The sequence below is a fragment of the Lissotriton vulgaris genome, chromosome 1_1 (genome assembly GCF_964263255.1).
Source record: "Lissotriton vulgaris chromosome 1_1, aLisVul1.2, whole genome shotgun sequence".
NCBI classification, from domain to species: Eukaryota; Metazoa; Chordata; class Amphibia; order Caudata; family Salamandridae; genus Lissotriton; species Lissotriton vulgaris.
In genome coordinates, this window is record NC_141685.1 from 800393722 (window position 1) to 800408766 (window position 15045).

Sequence of the window (15045 nt, forward strand, 5' to 3'; positions counted from 1 at the left end):
CTTAAGGTAAGAAAAGAAATGTACTGAACCTTGCCCAGAGAACCGGTAAAATCAACCTATAAATGAGAGTTGTGAAATCCAACTAAAAACAGGAGGCTATACAAAGCAAAGAAAGGCACGTAGATCACAAGAAAAGAAAAAAGAATCTTGAATTTAGGTTGTGCTAACCATTTCTTACTTTAAATTCAATGTGTGTTCTCTGATTCAACATCATTTAAATAGAGGTCTTTCAAAATGAGGCTGGTGAGACGTGCAAGCATTTAGAGCGAATGAGGACAGCACAATTTAAACTCGGAAAGTGGCAATTTGTCTTCGTTCATGGTCCGTTACCCTCCCTTGATGTTTTTTTTTAATATATAATTTGTTTTTGTCTTCGGAACTTGCTTGGCAGCATTCGTTGCCAATAAGTCACTACTAACAGTTGTTTGGTCTACTACTTCCGCCAATGAAACATGCTGCAAAAACCACAGGCTAGAGCATATCTACTGAGCAAAAGCACACTCCTATTCTTGTGCAATGAATGTGTGAATCTCCTTAAGATAATCAACCTGTCCGGCACTAAGAAAATAAAGCAATTTACAAAAACAATATTAGGGTAATGCTATTTTTATGCTTATTGCAGACCTGCCACCGGAATTGCCTCTAAACGCAATGTTTAAGCTGCTAATAATTTGCAAGCAAATTGCAGTGTGAAGTATTGTTAGGTTTATGTCTGTTTTGTCCTACAAATAGGAACCTTTAGTTGTACAGCACAGAAGAGTAAGTAGTCTAGCATGGTAGGAACTTTAAACCTAAGTTGTGGAAGATTGACAGTGGGCGTGTTCACCCACATTTAGGCTCCACCCCTTTGTCATCCAGCAAGCTCAATCTGTCCAGGTTTCATTACTCTGCCTTCAGTAGCTGGGTATCAGTCTCCTCTAGATTCGTTTTTTTTCTGCAGGTTGAATTTAAGTTCTGTTTTTAGAAATGTTTCGTCTTTCCCTCTGGGCTTCTCTATTTCACTTGTCTCTCTTGCCCTTAACAGTAACTTTTTCGAAATGCAGTAGATGTCCATGTCTGTTTTTTAATTGCTGATGTTTGTTCTCTTGTTTGAAACGTTAAAGAGCCTCACACAGGGTGGACTGTTGTCCTTTTTGTGTGCCCCCAGACACAAGAAACAGCCAATCAAATTTAGGGTTATTTTGAGCCATGAGAATATTTCTGGACAACACCATCCAAAAGAGTTATATTGTATGCTGGAGAGAGAGAAAATGTAGCATCATTTTATCATATTCAAAAACACCATTGTCAAGTCGTGTTTTCCCAGATTGTGTGTTGGTGGATAGAACTGTAATCCTGACTTTAAAGGGAGTTGAAATCCGCGTTTTCCTTGATCTGGTTTCTTCTGGGTGTTGGAGGATGCTTTCAGTGGACAGCACTCTCGGTGGTGAATAGACATTCTCCATTGCAGTCGTTATTCTACTCGCACGCTGAGATTTTAAAAAACGCACTTTACATGACGAGCTGGGCTCGTCATCAGCGTGCGAGGAGGCTACGCCATGACGAGCCCAGCTCGTCATCAGCGTGGAAGGGGTTAAGTTCAGTACCCATAGAAAACAAGACAAACTTTTACATTTAAAGCGAGGACTCTAGTCTTCGGCTTGGAAATGATGTGCCTTTCTCTCATTTTTTGCCCTTTGTACCGCTGAAGGCCATAGCTGCTACACACCTGCATTCTCTGAGCAATTCGCTAGTTGGGCCAGCTTGACGATCAGTTGTCTTTGCCGCACTGTTGACTCAGCCATCCTGGGGCATAGACTAGCTATGTGCAGTGTCATATCTGTAGTGTAGTCTCTGGACTACTCAAAAATTACTGCCTTCACTACTCCAATTCTTCTGGGGCAGCTTGTAGTACCATGTTGCCTGTCTAGTTTTCTGGCTAAGAGGGTATATTTCTTTCAAGGCAGGCACATCCACGCAGCCCTGCTAATTGAAGGGAAGCCGACCAATGCACATGCACTTTGGTGGTTATCTTAAAGACTTCTCTTAAAAACACTGCACGCTCTCTTTAAAAATCAGTTTTGCTGCTGTGTTTTAAATATTGTATTGTGTAGTTTAGACTTGCAGTCCTCGCCTGTGTTAGAGCAGGACATTTCATTTGTGCCATCTTTTTTGCTGGTCTAGTTTTTCGGCTTGGAGGGGATATATCTTTCAAGGCTGGGACATCCACGCACCCTCTGCTAATTGGATGGAAACTGGCCACTGCACCCACATTGGGGGTTATCTTAATGACTTCACAATCTTTTTAAAAATCAGTTTTGCTGCTGTATTTTGATATTGTAAAGATTTTTTTTTGGACTTGCTGTCCTCGCTTGTTAGAGTAGGGTATTTAATTTGCGCCATCTTAGGTGCTGGTCAAGTTTTCCAGCTAGGAGGGGATATATCTTTTAAGGCTGGTGCAACCGCACCGCGGTTGGCCTGCTGGCAAGTCCGTCTGTGCCTATCCGCACCCGGATCGCTCCGAACACCAGAACCTTTTCCTGTTTTTTACAAGATGTTCCCCTGGTGTTCAAATTCACTAGGGATGAACTAATGGACCTTAATTCAGTAGGTAAGAATTCCTCGTGTACCATTCTTAAGCCACAAGTTATTACCAACACACTTAAATTTAGGGTTGCAACCTCACGCTTACAAATCACACCACTCATACTAAGGGCCCGGTTACGATGCTGTAAGAAATGGCACCAACCATTTCCGGAGTCATTCTTATGGCATCATAATCTCCTGTTTGGAATAATTTCCAATGACCCATATTGATGAAGTTGGTCGGAAATTATTCCAAACAGGAGTTCCAAATGGCTTACGACGGGCTCCGTCCGCCATTTAGTATGCCTTCAGTAATCCCTCAGCCGGCTCTTTCCGGCCAAGGAATTATGATGGCAGCTTCCCACTGCCTTTCTGTGCCGGCCTTTCCGACACAGAAAGGCATTGAAAATCTATCTATGAGGCCCCCAGCAGGGCCCTCATGGGTGCAAAGGGCACCTATGGCGCCCCCCTGTTGAACACTGCACCCAGTGGCAGGCACCTTGAGGTGCCTGCCACGGGGTGCAGGGATGAACTGCACCTCTGCTGTTTACCATGAGAGCCGGACTCCAGTACGTCTGACGTCGGAATCAGAGTGTAAGTGTTCTATCAGGCCAGGCCAAAACAATGCAAAGTCCTCCTTTGAGATTTTGGTTTGCACTCTGCTCAACGCAAGATCAATAATAAAACATATCGAATTGGCTGAATTTATTGACACCCATAAGCCTGATATATTGTTTGGTACAGAAACCTGGGCCGATTCTACTTCCGACCAAGACATTGTTCGGGCCATTACAGCAGGGTTTTCTATTTTTTAGAACCGATGCGAGTTTGCTAGAGGGGAGGCGGGCTAGCGATTTATATATCGCAATCGACTTCATGCATCTTTTTCAGAAGTATCTACCAACCCTGATAGCAAAGCACTTCTGTTTCAATTGGAACTCACAAAAAAATTATTAATTTAAAGGACTACTGTTATACTGTGCTCCTGGCACGAGGACAGCCTTTGTGCAGACCCTTAGTCCACCGCTTTATTTAAGTCCTATTTCTACAAATTTTACAGTTCTAGGAGACTTAACATTTTATTCAGAAAATATGGATGATAAAGACACAGATCTCCTAGTCGATACTAAGGCCAGCTGAGGTCTTCACCAGCTGGTGAATATGCCTAGCCACGTTGCCGCCCATTCACTTGATGGTATTTTTCTGACAATCCCTTCCTGCGTGTCACTGCTGTATTACCACTAACATGGTCGGACCATAGAGCAGTTACATTTAACATCAAGATACCACGCTCACGAGGTGGGACCTCATCCACAGCTACAGTCAGTAAAGTTCGGACATGGCATAAAATTGATCCTTCAAATTTCAATATGTTACTGTCCAGCACTAAGCCTATCACTGCCAAGGATCTTGATTTAGCAATCTCAACATCTGTATGGATAGTCTTGGTGATAATTTCAGTTGCACCTGAAAAAGTCTATACTAATCTGAGAATTACTCCACCAGAACCTTGGTTTTCTGATAAACTCATAGCACTGAAACAGTCCTGTAGGAGATATAAACGCAGGTGGAGAAAAAATTATTATCCATCAGATTAAGATACTTCTGAACAGGCCACATATAAAACACGGTTCTTAGAGGGAAAAAAACCTGTAATTCACTTGAATAATACAGAATTCAGAAGATTCTTCTAAAGAGCTTTTTTTAAACATGGTAAAAAAAAACTTGCCAACCGGACGGAAAAAAGTTGCGACAACTGTGGCAAAGCCTTTTGCAACATTCTTGCTGGGTTCTTTCAGGTTAAATTGAAGGACGTCTTTGATATATTTGCTCCAAACAAACATCTAACCCCAGTTTTTCAGGATGAGAAGGGTTTCCCCTTCAACCCAGAATTATTGAATGTTTTTTCTGCTCAACACTAAGCAAGATTAAGCCTAACCAAGTCTTCTAAGTCAGACTGTCCTCTGGATTTCTGTCCGCCAAAGATTATACATTTTGCCCCGGAAATTATAAGCTCATATCTTGTTGAAATCTTCAATGAGATAATCAATGCAGGCCATTTCCCTCTAGAATGGAAAAAAAGCTTCTATTCTTTCTTCAATACAGAAACCAAGCCGTAATCAACAAGAACCTAACTGTTACAGACCAAACTCCCGCTTGCCCCTTCCAGGCAAAGATTTGGAAACTTCAACAAATCTTGAATAAACCTCATTCATGTTGCATATAATCTTTGGATTCCACACATTTTGGTTTCAGAGATGCTCATAGCACCGAATCAGAATTAATTGTAGCCTCAGAAGAATTAAGGGCCACACTGGATAAGGGAGAAAGGGCCTCTATTATCTATTGGATCACTCTGCGGCCTTCGATACAGTCAATCAAGAGGTATTGATTGACCGTCATTTCAAATTAGGTATCAGGGGAACTGCTCTCACTCTCCTTTCTTCTCTGAGAAGGAACAATTTGTTGCCATGAGCGAATTTGTTTCTCATCTGCTATGTGGGGTGCCCCATGGATCTTCCTTGAGCCCTACCCTTTTTAAATCTATATTTCACCCCACTGGCCAGACTCATTAAATCCTTCAGCTGTTCAGTCATCTTATGCCGAGGACACACAGATTGTGGCCTCAGTATCCAGCAACCCACATGACTCAGCAATCAGATTTAGTCACTGAATGAAACAAATGGACAATTGGATAGAAATCAGTTGTCTCAAACTCAACTCTGGGGAAAACCGATATTCTTCTCCCGGGCAATGATTGTTCCTTATGGGCATCCAAATGGTGGCCTCACGTCTACTGCTGACCCCAGTGAAGAAAGTCAGGAATCTATGAATTTTATTTGACAGCTAGCTGCCTTTTGGAGATGGTGCTAACGCCCTAACTTCTTAGTCTTCCTCACTTTGAAGATTATCAGGAAAATCTGTCCCTTTATTCCTGTGGAAATTCAGAAAACTGTAGTAACGACTGCACTCACCACATCCAAATTGGAGCTCTGCAATGCTCTCTTTTTGTAATGCACAACACAGATTTCTTTGTAAATTATAAATACTGCAGAATGCATCACCATTTGGCATCCCAGGCAATGGTCACGCTTCACTGACTGCCAGTAAAGAGACAGTTTGAATTAAAAGCACTTTGCATGGCCTTTAAGGTATTACTTACTTCTGGCCCCGACTAACTGAGGCACAAAGTTGTCTAGTATGCTCTTCCAGAATGCTTAATTCCACAGCTAAATTGATGGTTTTCCCCAGGTACAAACAAGCGTCTTGGGGAGGGAGAAGCTTTATGACGACGGGTATGGCTAAACTATAGAACTCCCTTCCCATGGTATTTAGGGAAAGTCCCAACCTTCTCTCCTTCAGAAGATCCTTAAAAAATGGATTTTTACTCAGTAGCTCATCAGTGTTATCTTAAGACAACAGCAGTGCCTAGATCCCTTCGGGCATTCGTGCGCTTTACAAGTTTAAAAATCAAATCAAATCATGCATATCAGTACCCTCTCTGACATTGAAGCAGGAGGAAGTGCGTTGCACAAAGTGAGTTCTGCCCGTATTGAGGTCAGTTCCTCCAATTAATTTTACTTTATTTTTACATTGGGCATAGAAATATCTTTATCGTGCTTTCTGCTTGCCTCGTCTAAAATAAAAAAAAGAGGCAGCATAAGCAAATTTACAGAGTCTGTTGTTGGGTGCCATCTTTTGGGTTTTAGTAATGGCGGTTTTCTTTGAAAATTATTTTTGTGAAATGTTATTGCAAATGTGAAAAATAAATGACCATACGTGCATGCACATATGTCTGTGTTGAGCTTTTTTTTGTAGTACATTTTACAGAAGCCATCCACAGATGTGTTAACATTCATAATATCATGTTTTTGTGATAAAAAGAAAGGTAAGGCACATATAAAAACACGAGTGTTCCTGTAGCATTGTTTGTTTAATTGTCCAACCCCCAACAAAGACAAAAAATAAAGTAGTATTTGAACGGAATTTGTAAAGTGCAACAAAAAGAATTTAAATATGTCTGCCCATGCATCTAGACAGATGCATACACTAGTGGAGCAGTTTTAGAATATATTTTTTATCACTCATAGTTAAGTATGCATGAGATCCATGTATATGACGATGTACAAGTAGTCTCTGATATCAATGTTGGTGGAGCTACTGGGCCCTTGCCCAAAGGTAGGAAATTGAAAATGTGGTGGAAAACACACATTGGGCAGTTATTCCCTGGCACTGAGGGGGACTCCTTTTTTCTGCGGGTGTGCTAATAGTTCAAGAGTAGATTGCCATTATTCATGAACTATGCGAATGTCTAATGTGGACTGACCCATTGCTACAGTCTGTGGTGGGCGAATGCAAAATGTTAATGACAGTTGAACAGACCAGCGGATAAAGAAGGAAAATATGTCAGAGTACCAAACTGCGTTTTTCTGTTTTTGTAATAACTTTCCGCGTTGCTCAACACTCTGCATGAAACTTTCCAGTAAAAAAAAAGTTTACCAGCATTGTGTTTTGCATGGCACATTTCATGCTGATCCATCAAGCGGGGGCCAAAAGAAGCAGCCCAAAATAGTGATCTTTCCTACTTTAACTCTCATAGGATTCTTTTCTCTTCGATAGAGAAAGATAACTCTCAACTGTATTATATCGAACTTTGCAGGAAGGAAAAACCTAACTCAAGAAAGTGCCTTTGCTTGTTTTAGTGTTAATCCGTTCAATAGTTTTCAGGAAATTAATTTATGAAAAAAACAATGTTGTGGGCTTAAAGGAGCTACATTTTAAAGCTATCTAGACTGTTATGGAGTTAATGAAAGAAGACATGAGGTTTCGCTAAAACCCTGGCTTATGCAAAGGATTGGATTGGCGGCTTCTGAGGTCCGCGTATACACAGCCAACTTCTTAGGCCTGAACAGGATCTTCATGGGGTCCTCAGATGCGAAACCAGCCCTGTGTAGCCCACTAAAGGTCCAACATAAGCCTATGAGCGACACATGCAAACCATAACTTGCATTCCAAACGCAATATTTATGACTTCACGTTATTTATACCAATATGTAAGAGCACCAAATAGCTCCACATAATTATCAATAGAAACTCAAATACTGAATATTACTATATAGTCTTCCTTTTTTGCAGCGTTAAGCTGGTTATTATATTTAATCTTTATGGTTCTTTATGAAACTTTTAATAGCACCTGTCAGATCAAAGGTGAGGTCATGAGGATTACATATGATGTGCAAGTTAGTATTTGAATGTCTATTCTGCTAGTTATTGATTATGGTCCCAACCATAGCTTGCGAATTCTAGTAGTTTTTCAGTTTTAATTTTCAACCATAGGCTTTTTTTCCCCAGTGAAATTCTGCATTTTTTAAAATTTATGTAAAAGTGTTCTAACCAAAGCTAACCATAACGTCACTTTAATCTTAATTAGTAGCCAGTTATTGCTCGGCAAACACAAAAATGATCAATACCTGACATTTGCCAGTTACTGTGTTAAACACCATAATTCAAACCCCCACTTATTTTTCTCATTGTAGACAGCCTTTTTCTTTTAAATATGCCATCCATTAGTGTGCTGAGCATGTTGGAAGCATAAGTTCCAGTGTGCATTGTATACTGCAGCTGGCAAATTTTGGGAGTTTTTCTGTTTTGTGTTTGCTGAACCATAGCGATCTTTTACTGTGATTTTCCCTTGAATTTCATGTTTTTTATGATGTGCTACATTCACCTGCCGTGTACCCGCTCTATGCTGGGCATGGCCTTCTGCCAGTACCTGTGTCAAATCCCTTCTGACCATTAGCCGGGTTTACAAGGCCTGCTTGACCTTGCACGGGGATTGATTTGCTAACCATCGGCCACATTTCATGCACTCATCAATGGAATGAAAGCTATTAGAGAATGACCCTTTTATTGCCCCCTATTTACCTTTGCCACCCAAAGTGATTTACTCAAAACAATATGGCCAATTGAAAGGTAAACGTGCTTATCGTCTATCTTCGGCATTTGATGCAGATTCATCAAACTACACAAAGTTATAAGCAAATGGAAGTTCATTTTATTCACTTCCCTTTTAATTTTTCCTTTGATGTATTGCCACACACAAATCTTTCTAAGCTTCTGCCACATTTTGCGCTGATTCATCAGAAGATGCCAATGTATTAGCAAATGAACCATTTAATGCCCCCCTTCTAACGGTCCCTCCCCTTTACTGGGTCTCTACATATGTGAAATTACCAAATGTAATCTCAAAATGATAAAGGTCTATCATATTTCATGCATATTCATCAGACATTGCAAAAGCTATAAGCAAATCAGCAATTAGCTCTTCAGCTGACACAATGTGCAAAGGCATTGACCTTTTCATGCTTAACCGTGCCTTTTTCAAACACTATTATATCAAAAATTATGCTTTCTGAGTAAACTTCTAAACAGATGCCAGGGTTGGCATAACATCTGTCGAGTATTTGCTGTAGCTGCAAACTAAATCTGTGGGAGCTAAAGTGGGAAAATGCAACTTTTTATTTTACCCCGATCCTATTAACTTTTCCCTTGAAAGGAAATGTATGAGAATTGGCACACCTTCTAATTGCACAGTTTAAAAATGCTGGTAGTGACCTCTTCCCAGAGAGACTCTGCATGAGTCTGAGACACAAGGTTAGTCGTTCCACTCTTGAGCACCGTACATTCGAAATGTATGAAATTCCAGCTATTCCTCTTAAGCGCATTCTGGAAGTTGAGGGTCTTCTGCAGTCACAGACACAAGGGCTAAGGCTGGAAACACCGGATATTAATTCTTTAATCTGTGATTGAGTGGGCCCTGTCACAAGCTGTGACCACATGGATTTGATTTGGTGATTTCTGGTCTTTCCCTTATGTTTTTCACCCTAGAATCCTCACAGGCTTAGTCAGCAAGTGACCTAAGTGCAGGAACTGACCTCAGCAGAGACAAACTTCTTTTTCAGAGCAGTGTTGCTTGGGTGTAGGTAGCTACTCTGATATTTTACTAAGGGAGACCTAATGTTACAAATGACATAAAACCCTCCTTGATCTACACTAACTAGCTGGATCTCGAGACATTCTTCAGGGATAATGATCATCAACTAGATCGTAAATGAAACTGCAGCCTAGAAGTGTGCTTTCTCGCCCTAAGTGTGTCGCCAATGCCCATATGTGGTTCCCGGGCTAACAGTGCCACTGGATTCAAGCTGGCCTGGCTAATGAGGGGTGATGCCCCAAAACCCATCCCAAGGTGCTTGTTTCCGGTGTTTGCAGTTTGGGCTGGTCTGTTCCCAGGAGGAAAAGGGTCAAGACTGATTTGCATATGACTGGGTCTAAACTGGGGTGGCATGGTGAGCAAAAGAACAATGGATTTAACCCAGATCTCTTGACTGAGGGTGATTGTTTGATTTGCTCTGCATTCCGTCCATCATCTGTGTGCCTTTTGCTTTCTTGGTCTAAGTACATGGGTCCCGGGCTAACTGTGCCACTGGATTCAAGCTAGCCTGGCTGATGAGGGGTGATGCGGAAACCCGTCCCAGGATGCTTTTTTCTGGTCCAGGGCAGACCTGGCTTGGCAGTTCGGGCTGGACTGTTCCCATAAAGAACAGGGTCAAGACTGATTTGTACATGGCTGGGTCTAAACTGGAGTTGCATGGTGAGCAAAAGAACAATGGATTTAACTCCGATCTGCTGACTGAGGGGGAAAGTTTGATTTGCTCTGCATTCCATCCATCATCTGTGTGTCTTTTGCTAGAAGTTACATGCAAGCTAGACTGACCTTTTTTTTATTTCAATGAGGTGCAAACGTTTTTAATCATTTGCTTCTACGTCGGAGCCCAGAAGTAGTGCATAATTGCCTTAAAATCCTATGAAAGGTCCTGCACTAGGTGAAGTAATCTTTTACAGATTTTTCAGGCAATTATTATGTTTGTTTATAAAGCATTCACTGTAAACTTAGTTGCTTTGTTGCACTTCTGCAGTGAAAGCCCTTTGAAATATCAAATGTCGTTTGGAAACATGGATCTGGTTTATGATTGTTGGAGAGTTCGTTGGTTTTAAGAGCTGATGCATTAATAATGTCTGCAGGGAATTTTGGTGAAATCAAGAGGAGAAGGATATAGAGTTTATATCATGAAATTCATCAGTGTAAAGTGTACATTATTTGTCGAGTCGACTGTGCTTTATTGTTGAAAGTTTCAATACTAGCTTGCATGGTGCTGGACTTTGATTGAGAGGATGTGGCCTAATGGCCAGCACAGTCGACCTCAAAGTTGGGGAACCGGGTTTTAGTCTTGGCAGGGATGCTCAACATCCTGTGATTCTGGGCAAATCACTTTATCTCCCCGTGCCTACCAAAAAATGAATGTATCCGTCTGTAACGTAACTGGTGATCATGTAGAGCGCGCTGATACCTTCGGGTCGAGTTCGCGCTATATAAAACTCCCCCAAATAGACAACAAAAAGTGAACAACTATAAGTCTTGAATTGTAGGGCACAGGGAGGACTCAGAAAAGTTATAATTTAATTTAGAATGTTAGTATTATCCTGAATCGCATAAGGCTGGTGGTAACCCATATGGTTACTGAAAGGCCATTACAGAGGCTGAGAGCAATTGGGGAGAATATTGGGCCTGTTATTGTATGCTTTCATACTTAGTTCTGAGAACTCTAAAGGATTTTTCAAGCAAAAAGATTGTATTAGCAAAAAAAAACCCATAAAATCAGTACATACTTACACAGAATTCAAAGTTTTAAAAGTGAATATGTGCAAAAACATAAATGCTGTCCTTAATTATTCTAGCAGTTAATCTCCTGGATACATATTTTGTTACATAGAAATAAACTGAAAGTACACAGATGAAGGAAAAATGATATCCAAGTGAACCCAACGTAGCTAGAATTGCGAACCACTATAACTCTACCCCAAAAAGGGCACAAGTAAGGGATTTGGCTTGGTAGACTAAGCAACAGAAACAGCACAACACCCACATTTCTAGTTAAAAGGCAGCAAAGGAGGGTGAAATAGCTTTCCTGGATTTTACCTAATCATTAACGTTTAGCATAGAAATAAATCCCCACATAATCAAATATTTTATCGGTTGGAGTTGTTAGCTTGTAAACTGGTTGCTGCAGTTTATTATATTCTTACCATTTGGGGACATAAATTAGCATGTTATTCTTGTTACTGAGCATGTCAGTAATAGATAGCACCTTTGCTTTGTGTGCTTAAAGAAGCAATGAAATGGTATATCTCAGCATGGAAACGTCATCCAATAGATCTTTCAAGCATGTTTGTTATTCAAAGTGTTCAAAAGGACTGGTAGAAAGGAGCAACTCTGCCTCTTACCTGTCGACCATTGGATGTCGTTTGTCATCTTCCCATCCAGCGTCTAGCTCACACATTCGTTGGTTTTGTCATACTGAAATTGTATGCCCTCAACTATTACAGATCTGAAGCGGAGATCGAGCATAGTGTCAAGCAGCTTCCTGAGGTCAGACTTGTTGAAGACCCTCTGGAGGTTAAGAAATGTTAAGTATAGAGAGCACCTCTGTCCATGCCTCACTCGAGACGGCTGGTACCCTGCCCCGATCACCTACACTGGAACATACACTTCTAGGGCTGGGGCCACCAACACGCACCAGAACCGTGGCGACGCGCTTCTCAGATCTGGCCCTGTTGCTGGCGAAGCGTGCCATCACGATGAGATGGAAATCATCTAAACCGCCCAACCCTGACCTGTGGCGGGCGGAAGTAGTGCGCTGGGGTAAGGCTGAGGGCGAAGCACTACAAAGAGAGGAGAGTAGGGGCCTCCGAAAAACTCTGATCTCACTGGAATGGTTTGACACTTTAGGGGTCTTTGAGGCTGGCAATGACGAAGATGAAGAAGATGCTAGTGAATAACCACTTGGGGTATTACTATGCCCCGACTCACTCTCCCATACACGGCCACTGCCTATGGTGCACGGCGATGGGATACGGGTGACCCCGACCCATCGATCACATTACCCCACCCTACCTGTGTATTAAACTTAAACTTACACTATGTATCAATGCATTGCGGGTGACCCACATGTCGATATCTCAATTATGTGCCTGCTGAGAGAGTGATGGGTGGGATTTCGTAGGGGTGGAGGGTGGGACCGGGGATGAACGGGGTTTGTTAGTTTGTTCTGGCTCATCGACAAAATGAAAAAAATCGAATTCACTATGTTTCTATATGTGCTCTGAGCAAACGCATGCATGTACCACCGAGATTAATACTGAGCTTGTATATATGAAAATGTATGCTGTTACTGCTCTCAAAACTATGCTAATAAACAGATAAAAAAAAAAAAAAAAAAGTATAGAGAGCACCTCTTGAGAAATCTTCTATGACCGTCAAATAAAGGCAAAATGACTATCAATTTGCAGATACGAACCTGTGGTACAAGTAGCGCCTTCTGTTGGGTAAATCATGTCTGTAGATAATCAACTTGTAGACAGTCTTCCCCACTGAATCCAGGAGTGAAACTGGACAGTAGAGCTCTGATTAAGATATATTTGTTACATATGCTGATTGTTATGGCTGATTTTTTATTTTTGGGACCCGTCTTCTGAGAAGCGACCAACTTGCAATACACAAAAGAAAAGCAACACACAATGCTGGAACTTGTTTAATCCGATCTGGTGGATCATAACCTAGTGAGGTAGATGGTTCAACAATCCTGGGATCCAATCCTACCAGGACTGAAAATGCATTTATCAGCTATCTTTGGAAAACAGTAATTGAGGAAAGTGTATGTGTTCCACCCATCAGATATTTGCATTTGCTGATTGCAAGGGGTTTGCGGTAGTAGTAATGTATGACCTTTCCCAGGCACTAAATGTGGCAGAGCTGCCTACGCATTTTGTATGTGAGGCTAGGTATCTTAAAAGTGACTCTGACTGCCTCATGCAAACATAGTATACTTCTTAGTTTGAAGTACTGCTTGGCATTTTCTCAATCTGATGCTAAACCATCTGGCAACATTAAGACCTTTTTTAACACCTCTTGGTGCACAGACCTATTAACGTAGAGGTCTTTGGCATAGTCATAACCACAGTGGGGGTTGAAGAGCAGAGTTTACTTGAGAAGTTTGACTTGCATAACCTGTAAAGCGCTCGGATACCCTCAGTGGTCATGTTTGCGCTATGTAAAACTTTCAAAATAAATAAATAAATGCTATAAAGATCTTAACTGCAACTCTATCTGAGCATTCAGGTTTCAGTCAGAATATTATATGTAACTTAATTTCTAACTATCATTTTGTTAGTCCCAATACAGAATGAGAAAGTGAAGAGTGAGCCTCTTTCAAGAGGTGCAAAGGACCTAGGAGTAGGATTTTAGTTTTACACCAATTTGATTTAGGAATGTTTCCCTCCTTCTTGGACTAGATTGATTGGTGGATCTTTGAGGCACTGGAGAGCTCATCCTGCTGGTTTGTTACATAGGTAGATTTGTTTGTTATCTTTCTAGGATCTGCAATATGAGTTATAATACAAGACTAGCTTCATGATTGGTTTATTATAGTCATTACATGATTTAAAATGTGCACATTTCTGGACCTCTGCAGGTTACCAGACTAAAGGGACAAAGAGAGAGGTCTTAAAGTGGTACACTCTGTCCTTTTGGTATTAGCTGATTAGAATAATTTTAGAGCTATGTTGGAGACCCTGGCTACCATCTGCACAACCTCTTTTGTCAATGAGTTATGAAGCTGTTACTTGGAGAAGTGTGGGACCCAAAATAAGATACCAGGAGCCAAAGTGCTCAGTCAAGAATCCTGCTTGATAGTTTGCTCTGGTCTGTCCTTCTGCACTTTTGAATTTTAGCTTGTATAGCACACCTTTGAACGAATCTACCGAATATTTAATCACTGTAAAACTTCAAGTATGAACTGTTATTGGAGGCTCACAGTTATTTGAAACAAGCATTTCTACTCCGCAGATCAATTTCTAAAGTGGCTACATTTATGTTTGTAACTGTAGCTCAACCATAGTTTGGGAGGAAATAATCTACTCTAACAAATGCTATGATCCTTAGAATACGAGAGACCAAAATCTCAAGACTGCAGGCACACACCGGTATAGTACCTGTGAGAGCAGCTTCTCTTCTGTCTTGTAATGCAGAGCATTTCATGATGTTGAATGAAAGGTAACTGAGCCATTGAAAGGGAGTCGACACACCTTATTTCACAAAAGACCATCTAGGTTGCAGTTTGAAAACAGCATAGATTTCCAATTCTTCTCACTTTTTGCTTTTGGGTTTCTTCCAACAGATGCACCAGACGTCAATGGAGAATATTGACAAAAAAACAGAATAGTGTCCTGGATTACCAAGTGTGTGCTATTTTTTTTGTCAGATGAATGCATGAACGAGTAACATTTTAATACAGGTTTTATTATTGTAGAAATTGAGGAAGATTTTTCAAATATGGGTCTTGAGTTTCACCGAAGGGCGGG

At 41.0% G+C, this 15045-nt stretch overlaps 1 protein-coding gene across 1 annotated transcript in view; it reads left to right on the top strand.

Annotated features, from left to right (window-relative positions):
* Positions 1-15045, top strand: part of COP1 (COP1 E3 ubiquitin ligase) — a 917107-nt gene that overhangs the window by 233865 nt on the left and 668197 nt on the right. The window lies entirely within an intron of this gene.